At 46.3% G+C, this 22,072-nt stretch overlaps 1 non-coding gene across 1 annotated transcript; it reads left to right on the top strand.

Annotated features, from left to right (window-relative positions):
- The first annotated feature begins 1,673 nt into the window (after positions 1-1,673).
- TRNAD-GUC (transfer RNA aspartic acid (anticodon GUC)) lies at positions 1,674-1,745 on the top strand. The gene has a single exon. It is a non-coding gene; the product is annotated as a tRNA-Asp (tRNA).
- Positions 1,746-22,072: the final 20,327 nt, after the last annotated feature.

Here is a 22,072-nt window from a genome sequence, read left to right on the forward strand (position 1 = left end):
CAACCCCAACCCCAACCCCAACCCCAAACCCCAACCCCAACCCCAACCCCAACCCCAACCCCAACCCCAACCCCATTGTTTGCAATTGTTGATGTGATATTATGCTTTGTGTGATGGTGATTAGGAAGTAGGCAAATTCAATGTTTGATCATCTACTTGAGATCCTTCTGGAAGGCCTCGTTGAGTTCTGTTTCGCGGTCCACCCATTTCGACCCCAGGTAGTTGAAGCGACCAGCCGGCGAAAGTGTGCTTGTGTAGAGTAGCTGTCTGCTGCTGGGGAAGGCCTCCACGGTGATCTCGTGGCCCTTGGATCGAATGTTCAGAGAGTCTTCGTATGCGGAGATCTGGACGCTCTTGCTCTGCTGCTCGGCTGCTTCGGCGAGGGTGAAGATCTGGGCGGCTGAGAGTCGCAGGAACTCCTTCTCAGGCAGCTGGGCGTACCTGACGAACATGGAGAACAACTTTATCATATTTGTATTTATAATTAAGGCAAGCATTATCAACCATCACCTAAATGAGACGAGCAGATAAGGAATAACCAAAGCATATGACTTTTTATGAGATTATCATCCTTATTCTTGCTTATACAGGTAAAAATGATGATTATCAGCTAATGATGGTCAGTTGGCTAGTTCCTAAATCTAGCTTATTAATCATTCCATCCTAATCCTTTGTCTTAGATATAATTTGCCATTATTGTTGCTAAAGCTTATGCATTACATATTCTTTTATTAAATGAACGCTCAGCCATAGCACGATATCTTCTTTATCCGCCACGGAGAGTCCACCAAAAACGATGCCGCCCACAGGTACAAGGAATAGCGGAACCTGCCCTTTGACTGGGAGCTCTTCATGCAAGACCCTGAGTTCCTCAAAACTGTCATCTACAATCCCACCCACATCGACTGCCATCTCTCAGAAAAAGGCAGAAAAGAAGTAATTTCCTTCCTATTCCAGTGCCTGTAGGCGCGCGAGTGCTACAAGGATCTCGAGTACGATCTCATCCTGGTGTCTCCTCTTCAAAGGGCGCTCGAAACATGCTCTCTGATCTTCCCCAACAGCAAGGTCCCCACATCGTGGAGCCACTGCTGAGCTAAACATTCAAGCACAGCTCGGACATATGCCGAAGCATCGAGCTCAAGAAACAGCAGTTCCCCACCTTCGACTTCTCGCCAGTTGAAGCAGAGGGTGAGTTTTGGTACATCAAAAACGACTCGCCCGAAAACCAGGCGCGATACTTCGAGGTCTTGAAGGAAGTCCAAAGCGAATACTACCACGAGAAGGCCAGAAGCATCATGGACTTCATGCACCGCTAGCGCATCGGCTAGCAGCCTCTCAACGTGCGTCTGAGAGCCAAAAAGATCAAGGAGAGGCTCCGGTACTACCGGCAGAACTACAAGCGGATTGTGATCGTGTCCCACTTCTTCACGATCCGTTACCTGTGCAGTGAGGAATTTTAGGAAAATGACAAGCCAAAGCTGGGCCTGAACATGAAGAACTGCGGGATCCACTCGGTTTCGCTCGAGGAGATCAGCAAGTATGGATGATTTCACTACACCCATTATTCCGCATACTATTTGCCATCAAGATAGCTTCAACTTGCAAGCGGAAATGTTGAATGTTGAATGGGTTTAGGGGTAGTTAAGGGGGAAGGGGACGGGAGTAATAGCTGATCCGCAATAGTATAGTGGCTATTATCCCTGCCTGTCACGCAGGAGACCCGAGTTCAATTCTCGGTTGCGGAGGTTTTTGTTTTTGAGTGCTCAAATATTAAAGAAAAGATGATGATCAAAGAAGTTACCCTCCATCTTCTCCTACTCCATACCACTCTCTTCGTTCTCGCATTATAGGCATTTGCATTCTGGACCGCATTTCATTCCTGCGCTATGGCATTCACAATAATTTTTGAGGCAGTGGCTTTTGAGGCACTTACACTTGATTTTGATGGCGACAGGTTTGCTGAGGAACAGTTTTTCCTTGTTTCCGCAGTCCCTGCACTCGCACTCAGCGCTGCAGGCCTCGCCCACCTTGAAGCACTCGCAGTAGTTCTTCTGACAGCGAGTCTTGGTGCATGTGCACTTGCGGACGGCGGGAGCCTAGGAGTCGGCGCAGGTGGAAGTGGAACGGTTTGACGTCTTCAAGTCGTTGGCTTAGTCCAAATGCCCAGCCACAGGAGCAGGCTGGTAATCATAGTTGAGAGAGCCTCTCTTGGCAACTTTTGGTTCAGAGCCAAGGATATCGAGGAGGTCGGGGTCCTCGTCGGGTTCGTAGAGTCCCTCCCATTAGATCATGATTTGTTCTTCCTGCTGCATGGGGTGATCCTCAATGTCCATCTTTATTAATAACAATTATGACTGCTCCACAGCTCCACACATAAAAGTTCCTGTTTCTCAGACGAACGCCCCCAGACGCTGCTAAAACAACGCCCTATACTCCCATCCCAGGCGGACAGAGGAAAATAGATAGGTACGGTTGTGGATTCCGAAAGAACAGAGATTTGTTTGGGAGGAGATAAAGGAGGGGAAAGGGACTTCCCCAGTCGGGATTGTGGTTTTGGCGGGAAGAGAGTTGGCAGGGATGGATGATTTGCTGGATCTGGTAATTTTATTGATGTTTATTAAAGCAGAGCTTAAAATAGCAATTCATCATTATGATAATTCCACACAATAACTATCACCAAGTTAGCTGCATCCCCTCTCCCCTGCAAACAAGCCACCATTAGCTTCAATACGGTTGCATTGATGCGATATGATTGTGGCAACTTTGGCCTTGTTGATGCGATCATGCATTTGAAATGAGCTATCAGCTATTAGTTATTTTGGAGGGACATTTTAGATAATCAATGAAATAAATCGCCTTCATCTCCCACAAGGAGACCCTCGCCGCCACCCTCCTCAACCTCACGCCCAAGTTCGAAACCCTCCTCTCCCTCCTCACCAAAGAAGTCCAGGCCAAATTGTCACAGGAGGACATCAAGTACTGCAATGACACCTTCCTCCTCCGCAACGAGGTAGTCATGGACGTGGAGCAGGAAGAGCCGCCCAAGAGCATCGAGCAGGTGCTGTAGTGGGTGGTGATCGAGCTGCTGGGACGCATCAACAAGCCCTACGTGCAGTGCCTCGGCCAGGAGATCAAGGATTTCAAGCTGAAGACGCGCAACCTGAACTTCGGCCGCGCCATCATCGAGACCAGTCCCACCTTCCGCACCCTCTTCGCAGTCATGCCCCACAACCTCTTCTGCCACATCCTCATCAACTACGTCATCATCGTCCCCTACCACCAGGAGTACATTCAGGTGGCCGGCAGACTCCTCAACGAACGCTTCAACATGAAGGCCATCGGAGCCAGGAAACTGCCGCCGAGCCCGCCACCGACTCCAAGGACGCCTCCAACCACAAGGAATCAGCTGGGAAGGAAAACACCCCCGAACAACAGAAGACGGGGAACAATAAAGGAGGAAAAGGCGCATTCACCAAGTCACTCACCTACTCTACTTTCCCCATCCACCGCTTCCAGATCTTCTATTGCTCGGACATGAACCGCTCTCCCGGCTCTTCGCCAGAAGTACCGATTTCCCCACTTAGACATCTTCTTCGACAAGGGACAGCGGAAATCGATCTACATTCACGAGATCGACAGGCTGGTCGAAAGTGCATTGAGGAGTATTTCTGCAGCCGGGTGGCCCTGGGCGAGAAGCAAATCAACCTCCTCACTCCCATCCTGGTGGACCTCTTTGAGTCGGTGCGAACCACCATGAACGTGCACATCTTCGGCGGGAAATTCACCTCTCGCTTCAACTTGCTGCTTTCCCGCTACTGCCGCCTCTCCCCCAACTACCACTCGCTTAAGGCACGCGTGAAGGCCTACGCTGGCGAAGGCAAGCCCTGCGACGTCAATGCCCTCTTCGACGACCTGTACGCGGAGAGCAGCAGCTACGCGCAGGTGAAGGACTGATCGGCGAAGTGGTGAGGCTGGCAGTGCCTGAGGGCTGCTGGGAGCCAAGAACCGCTGCATCCTGATTGCGATGCTGGACAACTTCATCAGCATGAAGCGGTTCTAGAACTACAAGATGGAGGACTTCCTCACCCGCATGGACGCGTTCGAGTTCGCATGGGCCCACTGCAAATACAACCCCATTCACCACAGGCGCATCGTCACCCGCAGGAGGAACTGCTGGCTCTCGCAGTGGGGTGGGTGATCAATGAGCTGGTCGTCCCCCTCATAAAGCTCAATTTCTACGTGACTGAGAAGCACAAGGAAGCCAACCGCATCTTCTACTACCGGAAGCCCATCTGGACGCTGATCAGCAAGACAGCCATGAAGCGGTTCAGTGAGGAGAACCTGGAGAAGGTGGAGAAACAGCAGATCCAGAACCTCAAGAGGCAGATGATGGACATTTACCCTGAGGGCAAGCTGAGGATCCTGCCGAAGAAGGGTACCTTCCGCCCCATCATCACCTTCAACCGCAAAATTAGTTCTCCTCCGACACGAACACCAAGCACAAACTGAAGGCCAACCTCAACCAAATCCTGGCCGATACGCAGCTAGTGCTCCGCAACCTCAAGAACATCCTGGGCAATAAGGGCTACTGCATATTCGACAACCGGCAGATAGCCAAGAAGTACGATAGCTTTGTGCGGAAGTGGCGGGAAATGGGCAGTCCTCCCCTGAAATTCTTCACTGTGGACATCCACAAGTGCTACGACTCCATCGACACTTCCAAACTGCTGAGGATGATCGAGGAAAGCCCCCTCATTGACGATCTCTACCTGGTCATCAAGTACAACCGACTTTACCGCAACAAAAAGGCAGTCTTCGGCTCAAACACCCCCTTCACTGGCTATTTCAACTACAAGTAGCGAGTGGCTGCAGTGCCGCTGAAGGACAATCCGATGCAGCTGAGGGAGGAACACCCAGTCCCGCCATCAACATCTTCCCCGGCAAGCAGAGACTCATCACCAAGGAAGCCATCATCGAAAAACTCAGGAGGATCTGCTCAGGGTCCATCGTCAACTATCGCAAGCACTCCTGGCTGCAGAAGCTAGGGATCCGCAGGGATTAATGTCTCAGGCGTGCTCTGTTCCCTCTACTTCTCCTGCCTGTAGGAGCAGTACGTGAAAGTGAAGGACGGTTTGCTAATGCGCCTAACCGACGACTATCTGTACATCGGTCCCTAGAAGTAGGCGGGGAAGGTGCTGGATAGTCTGCTGTTCTGCGCGCAGAAGAACGGCTTCCGCTTCAGCGAGGAAAAGGTCTCCAAGAACTTCGCGCACCCCATCAGCCCGAGGGTCAACGACTCGCGCGAAATCGTATGGATCGGGAAGCGGATCAACATCGAGACGCTGGAGATGACGCCCAACTTCGAGATGAACGACCGCGTGGGTACGCCATGAACGTGAACCTGGACCGGGGCAAGCTGAAGCGCTTCCTCAAGAACAAGCTGAAGTCCCTCCTCACCAACCACTTCGCCGCCTACTTCAAACCGCTCCTCTTCGAGTACGCCCACCTCGCCTCCAACGCCCGCCTCTACATGCGCATGTCCCTCGAGAAGTTCTACCCCTTCCTGCAGCAGCTCACCAGCCAGGGATTCGACTCCGTCCCCGAACTGGTGCTGAAGGTGCTCAAGTCGTGCATCCACTAGTTCCTGGTCTTCGCGTGCATGCTGGCCGAGGAGAAGAAAACAGACTCCTTCTACTTCAACTGTACGTGGAGGTGGGGGAGGAAGTGGTGGCATTTTTCAAGCGGCGAGGCAGCGACAGCCACCTGAAGAGCATCCCGCGCATCTTCCAGCACGACGTCGACCGCATCCGCCGGCAGCTGCAGCCGGTGAAGCAACCATGATGATATATGAAGTGATGCTATTTAATCATGGATAATAAATCTAGGATGGATGTTGATTGGATGCAGATCATTCGATGTATTCCTCCTTGACCATGAACTTGTCGTCCCCTTCGTCACAACATGCCTACCTGCCATGGTCTTGAACAGCTCCTTCCTCTGCTCGCGCGCCGCCTCCTCCTGCCTGAGCAGCGCGGAGGTGGCCTTCAGCTCCTCGATCAGCGCCATCTCCATCTTGCGGCTCTCCTTGTGCACCACCGTCAGGATGCTCCCGAAGATCTTGGTCACGCAGTCCTTGTGCAGCAGCGAGTGGTAGTTCATGGCGATCGCCAAGCCCTGGCTGAACGCCTTGAAGTTGTTGGTCGCACGCAGTAAAGCGTTCCGGTGCAGGACGCGATCGCCGGCGTGGTCGACAGCCTGCCCGCCAGAGATCTTCTTCAGCTCGTCCTCCAAACTCTCCTCCTCGAGGGCATTTCCGGCAGCTGCTGCTCGGCAGGCTGCAGCTCAACCTGGGACTTGGCGGCCTCGGGGGGCTCCAGGGGCATCATCAGCTCCTCGATGGTGTCGTAGTTGCGCCCAGCCGGCATCATCTCCTCGATCTCCATGTGGTGTTGGGCGGCGAAGGCCTTCTCCTCTTCCTTCTGCAGCTCGACTAGGTCTGGTGGGCGTTACCTGGGGGCTCCGAGAAGGAGTCGCTCTGCCTTCTGGCTCTTCGGCGGGAGAACTTGCGGGTCTCCATCTTGATGGGGAGCTCGAGGTCGGGCTGGAAGTGGTCGCCTTCCTGGCAGAAGAGGCTGAGCGCCTTTCCAGTTCCTCGGTGGAGGGGTGGAAGGAGGCGGGGAGGGGCTCCGAGTCGTCCTCGCCGTGGGGGGCCTTGGCGTTGCGGTTGTTTGTGTACATTCGGAATTTGAATTATATCGAGGAGGCTTCGGACGGCCCACTTCAAACAAATACTATTTCATTATAAATTAGCAATGCTTCAAAAACACCATAAATGCATAAAATAATCTGGTCGATGCGAGGGATGGGGAAAGGAGGATTGTAAGTAATTCATAAAAAATGATCGATTTTGACTTCGTCGTCGTCCTTGGGCGGCTCGCAGTTGGGCGAGGAGATGCAGCCCTGCGACTTGGCCTTGGCCTCCCTCGCCATGACCTTGCTGCTGAGGATCCTGGCCTCAGCCTCCATGCGCTGGCGGATGTACTTGGCGCGCTGGGCGTTGAGCTTGGCCTTGACTGCCACTTGACCTTGGCGGCGTCGTCGTCCACCACCGACTGCGACGGCGAAATCTAGCAGTACTCGAAATACTGTATCTTTTTGGAATTTATCTCCACCTTCCGACGCTCCATCATCTCCTCGTCCGCACACTTCTCCGTCGTCTTCCGCGATTTCGCCTCCATTATCTTCGAAGGCTTCAACACCGACCGCTTTATCTCCATCTTGATCGCCGCCTCCACCTCGGACCGGCACTCACGCTTCTCCTTGCTCACCGATTCCTGGTCCTACGATCTGGCTGTCCTCCTTAGTCCCTTGTCGGTGCTGAAGGTTTTCTTGCGAACGATCGGTTTGTTCTGCAGGATCTGGTCGATGGAGATTTTGGTCTTGGGCTGCTGGTGGTCCTCGCAAGTGACTTCCATTTCTCTGTCTTGCGGGAGTGGCTTGACGGCGGGCGGACGGAGCAAGCTTCCGATTTAGTTGAAGAGGAGGAGGAAGGAAAGGGAGGAGAAGAGGGCGAGCAGGTAGATGCCCACCGATAGGCCTACTGCCGCCTTGCGGTAGTGGTGAGCTTCAGCGGTGAAGATGAAGAGGCTGAGGGAAGCCATGAGGACTTCCATGACCACCTGCATCACTTTCACCACCAATGTCCACCTCCTTCGATTCAATACTGCCTACATAAAATTCTCCACAGCTTCCGCAGGGGTCTGTTATTCATCAGTCTATTTCTTGATGGTTTGCTGCGTATTTTTTTCTTCAGGGCGTTCCTTATTTTGGAATTACCCCTTTTTTTTCGTTTTTGCCTTGCATCGCTCCGGCAACTTGCTGGTTGATCTTGGGGATGGTGGGGATCTGGCTTTCATCTTTGCTGGCGTTATGTCGAGAGTCGATTTCTTGGAGGGGCGGTAGGAGGGGGCGATTGTGGTGAAGAAGTGTGCGGATTTGGTTGGGGAGTATGATGAGCGGGGGGTGGAGGAGGAGGGCGAGGATGAGGGTGAGGAAGAGGGGGAGGAAGTGGATGGCGGAAGAAATATATTATATAAGTATTAAACCAATTAGGATAGAAAATTCAAGAACAGTGGCTGCAGTGCAGACCCACCCCCTAATTGATATAGATTACTGCTTACCCTCATAGGGACTTTCGGGGAGCACCTACCCGGTCCCATTCCTGCAGTTGCTTTCTATGTTTTCGTTGATGGAGGGGGCGTGGCTGTGCCTATCCACATTCTATATTTATATTCTCTGGGGGTGGAAGTGGCGCGCTTGGGCGACCAGTTGAGTTTCATTTGAGTCGAGGGGGTGTGCAGGAGCGTTGGGAGGCAGGCTCATCGATATAGAATATAGTTTGATTAATAATATCAAAATTTAATATATCAAATTCTATAATCACTCCCCTCCTCTCCAATCCATCCATCCCCCTATAAATGCCCACGTCGCACGCCCACCCGCCCCCTCGCGCCAAACCTCATCCCGGTGCATGATTTTTATCAGATTACTGTAATAGTTGACCGTTATTTCGCCTCTATTCTCGAAATAAATTCCAAAAATTGTGAACGCATATATAATTTCCCTTTTTTCAGGGGGATCAGTGCTAAAGAGGTCCTCACTGTGCCGCAAGCCGTCTGGTGGGAATGGTTTTGCAGGAAGACTGTATTTTCTGCCTGGAGGTAAATTTTATTAGGAGGAGGGATATTTTTCGATGGGGAAATAAAATAACTCACCTCAAAATGGCCCAAGTTGGCCACCTGCATCTGCCGAGAGCGAAAACGCTGTCGCTGGCTTGTTTGGAGCATGCAAAATTGACTTTTTTGGTCAGTGACAAAAAGTGATACTCGCAAGTTAATCTGCCCTGAAATCACACGCAACCGCACCTCACTTGCTCTCAGATAGGTGGAGAGCAGGAAATGGAGGGCAGCTACTCAATTATTTTTCCAATTTCGATGCAGGCCCATTTTGAATAAAGTTCTAACGATGTCCTCCATCCTCCCCACATAAATACCAAACACAGTAAAAACTCATCTGTTCTGTTTACTATGGCGAAAGATGCGGGCAGGAGCAGTGAGGGATGCCGACGATCGCAATTACTTTTCCAATATTTTTATTTTCTGCTGACTTTCGAACGGCATCCACCGACTAAAGTATTGAAAATCCACCTAAACACTCTACGACTGCTAGAGACAGCCGAACTGCATGGTAATGACCGTGCAGGATATGAATTGGCTGACGCCCTCATATGCACAGAAAAAGTGGAAGTCTCAGTTTAAATTATCTGCAAAAATACTAAAAGGGACAATAATTGCGTCAACAAAGCCACTCTGATGCTAGCTATGTTCGCATGATGCATTTTTGAAAATTTGGATGCCATCATTAAGCTACAAAGTTTGATCAACTATATTGATGAATATATGGAATGATTGGCTGACTTATAGATGAATACAATCAGGCACAGTGTTTCTCAAGCTCGAGACAGCGTTTTAATCTCTCGCCCTCATCGACTGCGCCACCGATCTCACCTCACTCCCCGTGCTTATTTTTGACCACTCTTTCTCCACGTCCTTCGCGAAGTTCTCTCGCTACTCTGTCCCCTACGGCGGCGGCCAGGCACTTCCTTGGTCTTCCATCCCAGCTTCTCTAACAGATCTAAGTGAATGGGTTTGTACTATCGATGAGGAGGGAGATGCGTTCTCCGAAGAGGTGTTGATAACCTGGAGGAGGCCGTAGATGGCAAGGCCGGGTAGCGCCCAACAGCTGAGTCATACCATTCAATCTAATTATTTATTTATAAATCTCCACGCATATTTACTCCTACTTATGAAATGGAGTGACTTTATAGGGAAAGGCAAGATCGGCAAGAATGGTGGCAGGAATGGATGGATGAGTGATTTGTTATATTTTAACTAAATGGTCGCCAAGAGCTTGCTTTAACCATTATCGTTCTGCCTCTTCCTGGCATTCGCACGATCAGCCACTCCCGAATCCAAATCCAGTGCCTTTGGAGCAGGAGTTTCGATAGCTGGCCTGGTCCTCCTGGCAGTCAGCATCGCACTCTACGTGCTGGAAAGCCAAAGGTCAAATACGTCGAGTTCGAATCCTTCGAGGTGGATGACAAGAAGAAGAGCAGCGCCTTCAACACAGAAGTCAAACTTAGTCTCCAAAACGACTAAACAGAAAGCCACAAGTCCATCCCCCCACCCTCACAGTCCGCCCAGGACGCGAACAACCACAGCACATCCATCGACCGCAAGAGGAGGAAGCGAAAAGTGGACCGTCTGCAGGCCCTCAGCAAGAAGGAGAGCGCGTCGGACATACGAGGAGAGGGCGAAAAGTAGTACAGGGACAGTTGCATCGAAGTCGAATGATCGTCAGACTTATATTCGCAAATACTAAACACATCATCACTTCTGCACAATTTAACCCTTTTAGCCCTCCCTCCCAGTCACTGCCTAAAACGCTGAGACTGATGGGCTCGGGGACGAGGCTTAGAGCTTCTTAGTTGGCGCTGGACGGAGAAGGTGAGCTTGTTTGGGTCGATTTCGTAGGTGCGGATGTTCTTGACTAGTCTAAATGGGGGATCGTTTACTTGTCGATGGAATTGGCGCCTCTCTCTTGCTCCACCTCGTATACTTTGGCCAATCTTTGGCTGAGAGTATCCTTTTCTCGGTTTTGCTTCTTCCTCAACTGCTCCAACGCTCTCCTCTATCGCTATACTGAATCTCTCAGCAACTGTCTGCCTATTTATCCTTGAGCTGCTAAAGCCTGTGGCTCACCACTTATGCCTACTCATAACGCTGAGCCTTCACTAGCTGGCAAGCTGGTCCTCCATCTATAAGACTGTCTTCGAAAACTTGGCTTGCTCTAAAGCTTTTCCATTCTTAGCATCTTCACTCTTTGGTGTGCTTGTCTGAGCTCTTCCTCATGCTGTTGGTCAGCTATGCGACCTACTTCTTCAAGCTGCGCTAGCGTATGCTCCAGAGTGGCCTTCCACTCGGCTTGGCATCGCACCAGCGCTTCGTTGTTATACTGTTCGGTTGCCTGCTTCAGTCTGCGCCGATCAGCGACCGCATTTGCCTTCGCCTGCTGTTTCTGCTGAGCCTGCATTTCGCTGAGGAAGCCGTAGACTCGTTTGGCATCCGCTATCTGCAGGTCAGCTTGGTACTATTTTTCCTTGCGCTTCATGAGGGTCTTAAGATCTTCGAAATTGAGGGAGAGGACGCTGCTTTCTCCCGAATGGGCAGGGGCGAGTTGGTGAGGCGGAGCGTGGGCCTGGAGGACTTGTTGTGCGATGCATCGGGCAGTTTTGACGATAGATGCTTCACCGATCTGCATAAATAATAGTAAGCTTAATATTATAGCTAATTTTTATTTGCCAGTCGTGCTACCTCATTCAATCCTCGACCATTATAAGCTGGATAATCTCCCCAACAAATAGGCTTTATATTATAATGCGTATATTGTTATAGCTGTGATTCTGGATCTTTGCTTTTTTGAATTAAAAAAATGTCGAAAGTGGCCACCTACCGCCGCAAGAGCAGAGTGGCAAGGATCCTCCAGGACGCCACCAGCCAGTAACTCCACTGCTGTAGTCCTCTCCTCACCAAGGCTTCTGCGATCTCACCGATGATGACCTCCTCGAGCTCTCAGAACAGATTCAAATTTCATATACCCTCCTCTCTCTCGGTAGGCAATCCTTGAAGCAGAATGCAACCAGATAACGGGGAAAGGAGTGATGGCGATGAAGGGATTTTCTTGTGAGAAATTGATCACTCTCAACTTGAGTACGCATGTGCATATCAGATGGCAACTGCATTGGCTCGGAAGGACTCAAAATCATATCGACTTTCACCCTCACCAGCATCAAAAACTTTCTTTGTATTGTGATTGCTAATCTTTAGAAAGGAACATGATCGATGCAAGAGGAATAAGGCACCTCTCCAAGGCTATCTGTCCCAGCCTCGAATGCCTCAGTCTCAGTAAATCCATCATAATAGGCAACAACAACGTGGGATAGGGCATAAGTGCGCTCCTCAGTGCGAACTGGAAGAAACTGAAAGCCTTAAATTTAAGTAAGGTTGGCAATATTTAGAGAACAACAACATTCAACTAAAATGGAAAGCAATCAGACTCCTCTCCGCCAGTTGGCCAAACATTAGTACGCTCCGTTTATCGAGGAATTGCCCTGTCTAAGCCTATGATATCCTATGCATTCCTTTCTGGAGATCTAGGTATGGTTGCTGTCCAAATTCCCAGTCATCTCCACTCTTTAGCTGTAGTAGTGATTGTTCATGGCAGATACATATATCAGTCATCATTAGTAGTAGATTTTTGATGGGGCGGGAAAATCGCAAGCACAAGTAACCTCTGCTGGGCAGGAGCATTCGGCCCCCACTGGTCGGGAATCCTTCATGGGGAAGTTCTCGGAAGCGCCTCCTTCCTGCAGGACAACGAGCACATCAAGGAGGGCTACCGCATCGGCTTCAACTCACCCAAGAAAGTCATAAAGTCCCTCTTCATGGTCCACAACGAAACCGTCAACATCTGGACTCACCTCCTAGGCGCTGCCATCACCATCTTCCTCATCTTCGAAGGGATTGCCTACGGAATGGAAGAGTCCCACATCCTCGGAAGACTCTCATCCACAATACCATCAAACCGTATAAACAGCCAGCTTTTGCACACAGCCAAAATCTCGAGATCTGTGCCTGATGCTGAACTAGGGACTCGAGGAGGGCTAAGAGCCATTCTAGTGCACAGTTCTGCCGAAGGATCAGCTCAACAATAGCAGGACAGGAGGATACGGTTACGATAACACTATCCCAACTTGGCCGATCATAATTGCGCTGATCGGAGGATCCGTGTGCCTGAGCTGCAGTGCTGTCTACCACTGGATCCACCCCATGAACGAAAGTAGCTGTTCATCGATTTAGAGGTGTTTAAAAACGCATTGCGATTGGATTTCGCAGGGATCGGCATCAACATGGCCTTTTCTCCCGTTCCCGCCTTCTACTATACTCTCTACTGCAACTGGAACACCGGTTTCTTCTACATCGCCATCAACATCATTGCAGGAAGCGCTTCCTTCATCTCAATTTGTTTGACTGGACGCACAGAAAGGAAAATACGCTCTTCAGATTCTCAATCCTAGTCACTTCCTCTCTGAGCTGCGCGGTTGCGCTGGTGCACATCATGATCAACTAATTCGTGTATGGCAATTTCGGAGATACCTACAGCATGGTGCCTTCTCTCTACTTCTACATACCCACTCTCCTCAGCTACGGCTTTGGCTTCTTCTTCTATCTTAGTAGGTAAAGCTTTCATCATTAAGATGCCCGTAACGCAGGAATCCCGGAAGATACGATATCTGTGGCCATAGTCATCAAATTTGGCATGTTTTGTTTCCTGGCGATGTCTTCAACTATCTCGGCTCGATCGCCAGCTTTTAGATAAGGAGCGCCCATTCGACGTGTCCAGCGCCCTTCCTGCAGGCTTACTCCTAGTGAGTGCGAGGGGAAAGTGATGATAAATATGATATGCATGCTAAGTATGGAAAATGGATCAGAATCGCTTGTACATCTGCATTATGATCTGCTAGAGACGGCCTCCTTCCTATAGACTCATCAAGACTTTCTCGTTCTCCTGCCTCAGAGCATTCTAGATAGCCTTCAGCTCCTGCCTCTTAGCCTACTTCAGCTATCTCTTTTGGATGCTGTTCCTCCGTTTGGCTTCCTTTGCCATGCTGACTGTGTTTTAGTCAAGAGCAGCCGACTATTCTCGCAAGACGGCAGATCTAACTCTATGCTGGTGGTTGGCTGCTGATTTATTCTTCCAGGTGGGAGTTCATTGCCTATCGTAACTCTCTTTCCAGCCTGTTCTGGTGGATGAAGCGGTCCAGTTCCTGCTGGTGCACAAGTTTTTGGCTAAATCATGGATAGCTTACATCCTCTGCAGGTATGTTGCCTTTTTGTCTCTGAATTGTAGGCAAAGATTAGAAGAAGTTGTCGATAGCTTCGAAGTCCCTAAGGGAAGCTATGGCTGAGAGGTTTTGATTTTGCCTTTTGCTTGAGGTGGGATTTCGTTTAGAAGTGGCATGGTTCTACTTGGCATACCGCTTAAGGTAGGTCCTATACTCTCCTTAGCCATCTTGACGCTTTCCAGCCTGCTTTTTCGGTTGTCGCGAGTAGCTGCACTGATAAGGCCAGTTTTGGTCTAAACTATCGTATTTACGATGGCTTCATGCAGGTTCTTCCTCAGAGCTGATTGGCTTCGTGCACGCTTGGCATTCGCACTGTATGCTGGCTTCCCTTTTTTCTCCTTTCTGCGGTCGGGAATCAAGTATTATTCCTGCTTGGAGGGGTAGTTGGCTTCGACTGCTGGGGGTGTGGCTCTGAAGACTATTCTCCCTACCTGTGAGTGCTTTCCGATTCCTGATGATAGGACTCCTGCTGATGATACTCCTACCGTATTAATCTGCTTCCTCTTCACTCTTCCTGTTATCGCGTGCGCTACTGAATGCAGGCTTTTCCTTCTGCTTCTCTTCTGTTTCGCTTTTGACCACAGTGGTTGGCTTCTTGCTCTCCATGTAGATCTTGCTATAGAGGTAAAGGATTTCGAGCAGACGATGGATGTGATCGATATTGAAGAGAGGACCTGTCTCGCATCGATTCCCCTCAGTTATTCCACTTACAATTCCTGAGAAAGGAGCACTATCAGCTGGTGAAGCTTTTGTGCGGGCGAGGCCGAGGGTTCTACTGTATCTTGATGATCTTTATGCTGAGTTCGGAAAAGATGAGCTGGCAGATGTCGAAATAGGTGCGCCACTCCACCAGCATCTTCTCGTCGATGAAGCGTGAATACCCAGCGTTGGAACACACGATTTACATTAGTTCCACCAGGTAGCCCACCCGCATTCGTTAGGAGTCCATTAATTATACCGAATTGTATATGGATAAAATTTATTCAATAGCTCAACCAAAAAAAATGATTTTTTTCCAATGAAGAATTAATGTATTTATATATTACCTATTCCACAACATAAGCAAGGATGTTACAAGGCTTCTTAGGCCTTTTTCAAGATTTCTTCGGCTTGTCGATATTTTTATATGTTTTATGTTTGGTATTTTGGTAATGATTAAAGTGATAACAGTTCAAATCCTATAGAAAAAACGCTTAAGTGTCATGGGAGTTTAAAATTTATATTTTTAAGTTGACCAAACTTTATCTTCTTGCTAATAAAATCATTAAAATGCTCAGAGAGCAAAATTGAATCACGAAGATGGTGTCTATGCAATTTTTATGGTGATGATCAGACCCTTTGCTTACTTCAACGCCATTATCTCGCAGATGGATAATCTGGCCCTTTAAATGAGGGTAATTCTTGAGTATATAATATCAAAATATCTTAGTTGTCCAAAGCCCATATCTTCAATGAGCTCAAACGACATGATAATGTTCAGAGGTAAGCTGACAGTAAGTCCAAATACTCTAAACAACTAAATCCACACTTATTTTTTTGCACATGAATGGCAGAAGAGGTATACAGAGTCTAAGTTCAAAAAGAACAGGAAAATACGCGATGCCAGGTAGAATATCTTGAAGGTTGGATCATCTGAGGAGGCTAATGCTTGGATCAGCAAAAAGAAAAAGGAAGTCCTGTAATACAGCTACGAGAAGTGGATATAGCTGGTTAAGAACGTCTCAGAATTCAATAGATTCTATGTTGAATGCTTTAAGGAAGCACATCCTGTATATGGAGTCAATATCAACATCATGGACTTTAGAGCCTTTCGCCTATTCCACGATTGGGACGTATGGGGTGACAGCACTTCCTATCCGGAGTTCACAGCAACTGCAGTCTTTGATTCCAAAGGAGAGAAGCCCTTTGATGAGTTGGATGACGGTTTGCATCTCTCAACCAAGATGGGCTCTAATAAGTGTGTAATGGCCAATCAAGACACTGATAACCAGGACATGTCCAAACTTTTCGCGTTCACCCTCAATCTCAACCAGCAACTAAAATTCAATGTCCATCCTTCTGTGAACAGAACTCTCCACTTCAGAACAGTTGATTCCCTTCCTTGGACGACATCAATGGGCGCTCATTGGTTTGGACATGGAAAAACCGACCTACTCCACGGTAACATTCAGCCAAATTGTGTCAAATGGCCATTGAATATCTTATATGAAAAAGATCGTAAGAATACGACCTAATTGAGGATGCTTCAATACCGATACAATCACCCTACTAAGGTGTCAAGCGTGGTCGGTTATCTTATGCATACTGATGACAAGAGGACAAGAGCTATGAGTTTATCAATCATCACTGGAGGATAGTCCGAGTGAGCGCAAATTATTGCAATCCAAACCCAACTAAGCAGTACAATGGAAGCACAAATGACGAAACCACTGTCGAAGTCTTTCTGAGGAATGTCGTTTATAATGGAAATAAAAAGGGGGTGCTTGTTGATGTTTCAGGAGCCATTCTAGACGGAAATAATCAATAGTTCCTTCCCAATTTCCCTCATGCCTTTTCTATCGTAGTTTCCAAAGCTAACCAGACCTAGTAAAAGCCTCTCAAAAAGCCTATCGGGGTGTTCAAGTCAGAAGATAAAGATTAAATATAGAATATCTTCCATAAAAGAGCTGGGTTGATATTGCTATAAGAAACCTAGCTTCCAGCTGGATAAGCTCTCAGGATAGACATCAGCGAGACAATAACATCAACAATCTTAGGGAAAGCTTACTAAATAGTTGTTCCTTTTGTTGGAACATAGGAACCATATAACTTGGAGGTCAAAGATCGTTTCAAGAAGACACAGCCTATCAAGCTGCTACTCGGCTAAATACCTCAACAGATTGATGACAAGTCCGACAAGTCGCGGAAGATCAATAAACTATTCAATGATTTCGTAAATTTCTAACTTAATTACACCTAATACGGTGTACCAGTCAATCGAAAAGTCCTACTGAAGCTTAAATCACAGTTCAATGTTGATCCCAGTGGATTGACACAGTACACTACTAACAAAGATTATCTTAAAGCCAAAGCCCCAGAGGTCAGAGAGCCAATGTCTAGGTTAAAAGAACTAATTGAACTCAGTTAAAAGTTCAGAAAAGTTTTTCCAGACGTTGAAACTATCGATTAATTGGTCTTTCAGAATAAGCTAAAAAGCATCATCGAGATAACTGACGACCTTGTCGACAGATTTTTCTTTTAAGGCCAGCTGCAATACACTTTTTTTGATGAGAACAAATAGAAAAAGCCATTCAGACTCTCCTTTGAACCAGACAGCGAGACAGACACAATTGAAGTTAACTTTGAGAACGGAATTGGAAATGTGGATATATATCTCAATACTACTCTCACAGAAGTCAATAACCCACGCCATCCAGCCATGGAGTCGCTTTGCCTCATGGGAGATCTTCGGCCAGCTGCTGACTAATCTGACAAAGATAAATTCAAGCCTAATTTGACAGCTCTTTACTTCCAAAACCCTAAAGTAAATCCCTACGATAAGATTGATTGGCTTCACGTAGTTGGTCCTAAACTGAAACTTATGGGACTGATGTATCCGTCGATGCAGAATATCATTGACTTGTACGATTACGACGGACTTTCGATGGCAGCGATGAGGCGAGCCTTTGAGATTGAGGATGAGAATCATTCACGATACATGCCAGCTACCAGATAGATGTCTCCAATCACTCATCGTCAGATCAGAAAATGGCTGTATGACCCCATTTATGACTGTTAAATCCATCGCGATGATATCAAACCTAATAACGAATGGCAAACGCTGTCTGTGCCGAGTTTCAAAGAAGGAAAAGACAAGCTGATTGAGTTAGTTAAGGGAGCGTTTAAGCTGTAGCTTACGACCATTCCTTTGTATTTGAGTGCTTTGTTCTCGATAAAAGAGGAGGGAGAAGCGGCTAAATTGATCAGAAGTATCGCAAAAGATTAAATGAAACATCTTTTCATTGCCAGCAACCTTCTTAATGCTCTCGGATAAGATCCTCCGTATCCCAAGCCACAACAATAAGGCCAACAAATTGAAAGCGTCCCTGAGTTTCCGATAAAGACAGAGACAGATTTACTTTGCTTCCACTTTCAGCTGGAATAAAATAAGCAGTGGAAAGATTTAATGAATCCTTTACCCATCCAATCATCTGTAAAGCTCCAGCTTTTAAGGTTTATTATGATCGAAATGCCAGGATAAGCCTACAACATCAACATCACTCATAGACTCGTTAATCCATAAACCAAATCCTACTTCAATTTGGATAAAGCAAAATGCGGATGCTCAATCCATTTTTGTAATTGCCCATGGAACAAATTTTATTAAAGAGCTGCTCGCATCAATTGGCTTGATTCAGCTATCAATGCGGTCTCAGCAGAGCTAGCTGCTAAGCAAGGTGTTCCGGTGGAAGATGGTGATGATGAATTCTTGACCATTGGCATGGCTTACGAAAAGATAATGAGCTATTTGTGGGCCCTAAGCGACTAAAATCAAGAACTGCTATTCAATGGTAATCCTGCCAAGCAGTTCACATACATGTACCTTGACAGCATGACACCCATCATCAACCTCAGGACAGCTCTCGAGCAAATCAGACTCATCACAGAGGAGGGATAAGGTTCTAGCTTGTATACAGTCACTGGAGAGACCAACAAGACCAGCCATTTCGTCAAGTTCATCGAAATCTTCACAGGATGCAGCTTAGAAATTCTCAGCGTATATGAAAAACCGGATATCTCTTCCAAGGCTTTCAGGCGTTCTGCATAATTCATCTTCACTCCTGACTAATAACGCTTCCCCGATTTCCCAAGATACACCAATGTGCACTGGACTTAGGAAACAAACAAGAAAGTTGACGAAAAAGTCAACTCATAGCTTGCAGTTTAAAGACTGTCTGACAACCTCATGAAGACTCAATTTCCCAATACCTACGCTCCTCGATCATTCTTGAACAGTTATGTGAAGATTTTGGAGGAACTAGGCTTCATCTTCGCCACAGATCCTAACGATTTCATATCGAAAGAGGGATAAAGTTTTGATGTAGTCAGGCTCAGAGCCATGGAGAACACGATTGCAAGAATGAGGCAGATGACTCTGAATGCATCCCATGTGGTGCATCCAAACGACACCTTCGACCGAAAATTGGCGCACCACTCCCTCTCGAGCTCTCAGAAGAAGCCAGACTATCCCAAACCAGTCCCTTCCCCCGTAATGTATCAGTCTTCTGCTCCTAAGTACAACCTAACCTAATCGAAATGGCTTCCCAAACCATGATCTAACACAACATCTTCATCATCATTATTGATATTCTTTCCATATCAAGAAGCGAGCTGCCATCGGCGCGTTATTCCGTCAACATTTATGAATCAAGAAAAGGCAATAAAAGTGATTTTAGAGAATTTGCTTCCATAATATCAGCTAAGACACTATACAGATTGAATATAAGTCCATTAATTGTATATGGATAAAATTTATTCAATAACTTAATCAACACAAGATAATCCCTCCATCTAAAAATATAACTGTGCAAATTTAAGAGGCCAAATGGTATAGTAAGGTGTTCCAAGGTATTGTCTCACTTTTTTAGTATTTTTGGACATGCTGATTTTTTAAGTATTAGATCTTTGACTTTTTTGGAAAGCAGTGTCTTACTTATAGCCATAGAAATGGATAAAAAGTCATTCCAAAGCCAAAAAGTCATAAATTAAAATTATTTGTTTTGACAAGTTTTATCCCTCTTTCAATAAAAAAAAATGCTAAGATGGTAAAACTGTATCATAAAATTGCTTGAAAAATTTCGCAAATTGCCATGCCATTACAACTGTCTCGGATCTATGCCAAAATCTTACGGATTACTAAGCCAAGTCTATAAAAAGAGGACTTCTTGGCCTTATAATATCAATATATCTTAGTCATCAAAGGGCATTAAATCTTCAATGAGGATAAACGACATGATAATATTCCGAGGTAAGCTTACTGTGAGTCCAAACACTCTCAACAACGAAATCCACACATATTTTTTCGCACATCATTGGCAACAGGAGTACACCAAAGCCAAATTTCGAAAGAATAAATAACTCAAAGATGAGATAGAAAAAGGACTCAAACAAGGAATCAAGGCATAGGAAACCAAACACAGACTTAAAGTGGAGAAATAGCTGAAAGAGTAACAAGAAAAAAGGAAAATAAGCCAAAGAAAGTCGAGTATGCTTAATACAGTTATGAGAGTTGGATATAACTTATCAAAAGTGTTTCAAAATTCAATAGATTCTACGTCGAATGCTACAAGGAAGTCTTTCCTGACGGTTTCAACCTCAACATTATGGACTATAGGGCCTTCCGCCTCTTTCATGACTGGGACGTATGGGGAGATAGCACCTCATATCCATAGTTTACAGCAACTGCAGTCTATGATTCAAGCAAACCAGATCCAATATTCTAGATAAAAGACGGCCTGCATCTTACAACTAAGATGGGCTCCAACAAGTGTGTGATAGCCAACCAGGATACAGACAGCCAAAACACTTCTAAGCTTTTCGCTTTCACTCTAAACCTCAATCAACAACTTAAATTCAATACTCAGCCATCAGTCAACAGGAACATTCACTTCCGGACAGTTGATACTCTTCCTTGGACACCATCGTGCGGTGTTCATTGGTTTGGACATGGAAAAACTGATCTTCTTCATGAGAATATAAATCCAGAGTAAATCAAGTGGCCGTTGAGCATTCTATACAAAGATAAAGAAGAAAATATGACGGAAATGAAGTTTTTGCAATACCGCTTTAACCACCCAACCAAGGTGTCAAGTGTGGTTGGCTATCTTATGCACACCAAGAAAGAAACGAACAAAAGTAATCAATTCATCAACTATAACTGGAGAATTGTGTAGATAACAGCAAAATACTCAAATCCAAATCCGGAATCCCAATTCAATAAACGAAGTAATGATAAAACCACCGTTTAAGTTTTCCTGAAGAATATTGTTTCCTGTGAGTAAAGGAATGATGTGCTTATTGATCTCTCAGCTGCCATTCTAGACGGCAATGATGGATAATTCCTGCCAGTCTTCCCTTCTAGGTTCTGCCTTCAGATATTCGATTCAAAGAAAAGACCAAACTTCTGAAGAAGTTCTAAACAGAAGATTCTATTTTCATTGAGAACCTTTTCCATAACAGAGCTGGACTGCTAATTCTTTAGGATTTCTAGCTTCCCGTCGACAAACCCATCTATATCGAGATTAATCAAACAATTAATTCAACAATAATAGGATAGCTGAAGAAGATTTAATTTAATTTTACAGGATTATAGAGCCCATCTAACTTGTAGATCAAAGACCGCTTTAAGAAGACTCCACAAAAGAGGAAGCATAAGAATAAAGAGGAAAATAAGAAAGGAGAGGTAATTGATGAGAAGGGCCATATTATTGTGCAAAGATATGAAAACAAGGTGAATTATAAGCTGCACTACACCAAATATGGCGTACCATTTAATGGAGAAGCCACAATCAATGTTGGTTCAATTTCTTAGTTGATGATAGCGGAATAGCTCAATACACTACAAAACAAGAATACCTTGATACTCTCAAATTCGATAAAACTTAAATTTTTCCACCACAAAAAGAATCAATGATCTGATTAATGCCAGTCCGAAATTCAAAAGCGTTTTGCTGATTTTAAGCAGTGAATCAATTAGTTTTTAAAGGCAAATTGTACGACATCATTGAACTGTCAAACTCATTAGTCGATAAATTCTTGTTTGATAAAAAGTTACAATACACTTTTACTAAAGATGGGAAGAAAATACCATTCAAATTGTCCTTTTAAGAAAATAAAGAAACCGATGAGAAAACAGTTAATTTTGAGAATGGAATTGCCAATGTAGATGTATATCTCAATACCACTCTCACTGAATCAAATAACCCACGCCATCCAGCCATGGAGTCGCTCTGCGTGGCAGGATCATTCAAGATAAAAGGTTAGTAATCTGAAGCACGCTTTACGGCTCTA

Source organism: Nymphaea colorata, unplaced genomic scaffold, assembly GCF_008831285.2.
Source record: "Nymphaea colorata isolate Beijing-Zhang1983 unplaced genomic scaffold, ASM883128v2 scaffold0033, whole genome shotgun sequence".
Classification (NCBI taxonomy): Eukaryota; Viridiplantae; Streptophyta; class Magnoliopsida; order Nymphaeales; family Nymphaeaceae; genus Nymphaea; species Nymphaea colorata.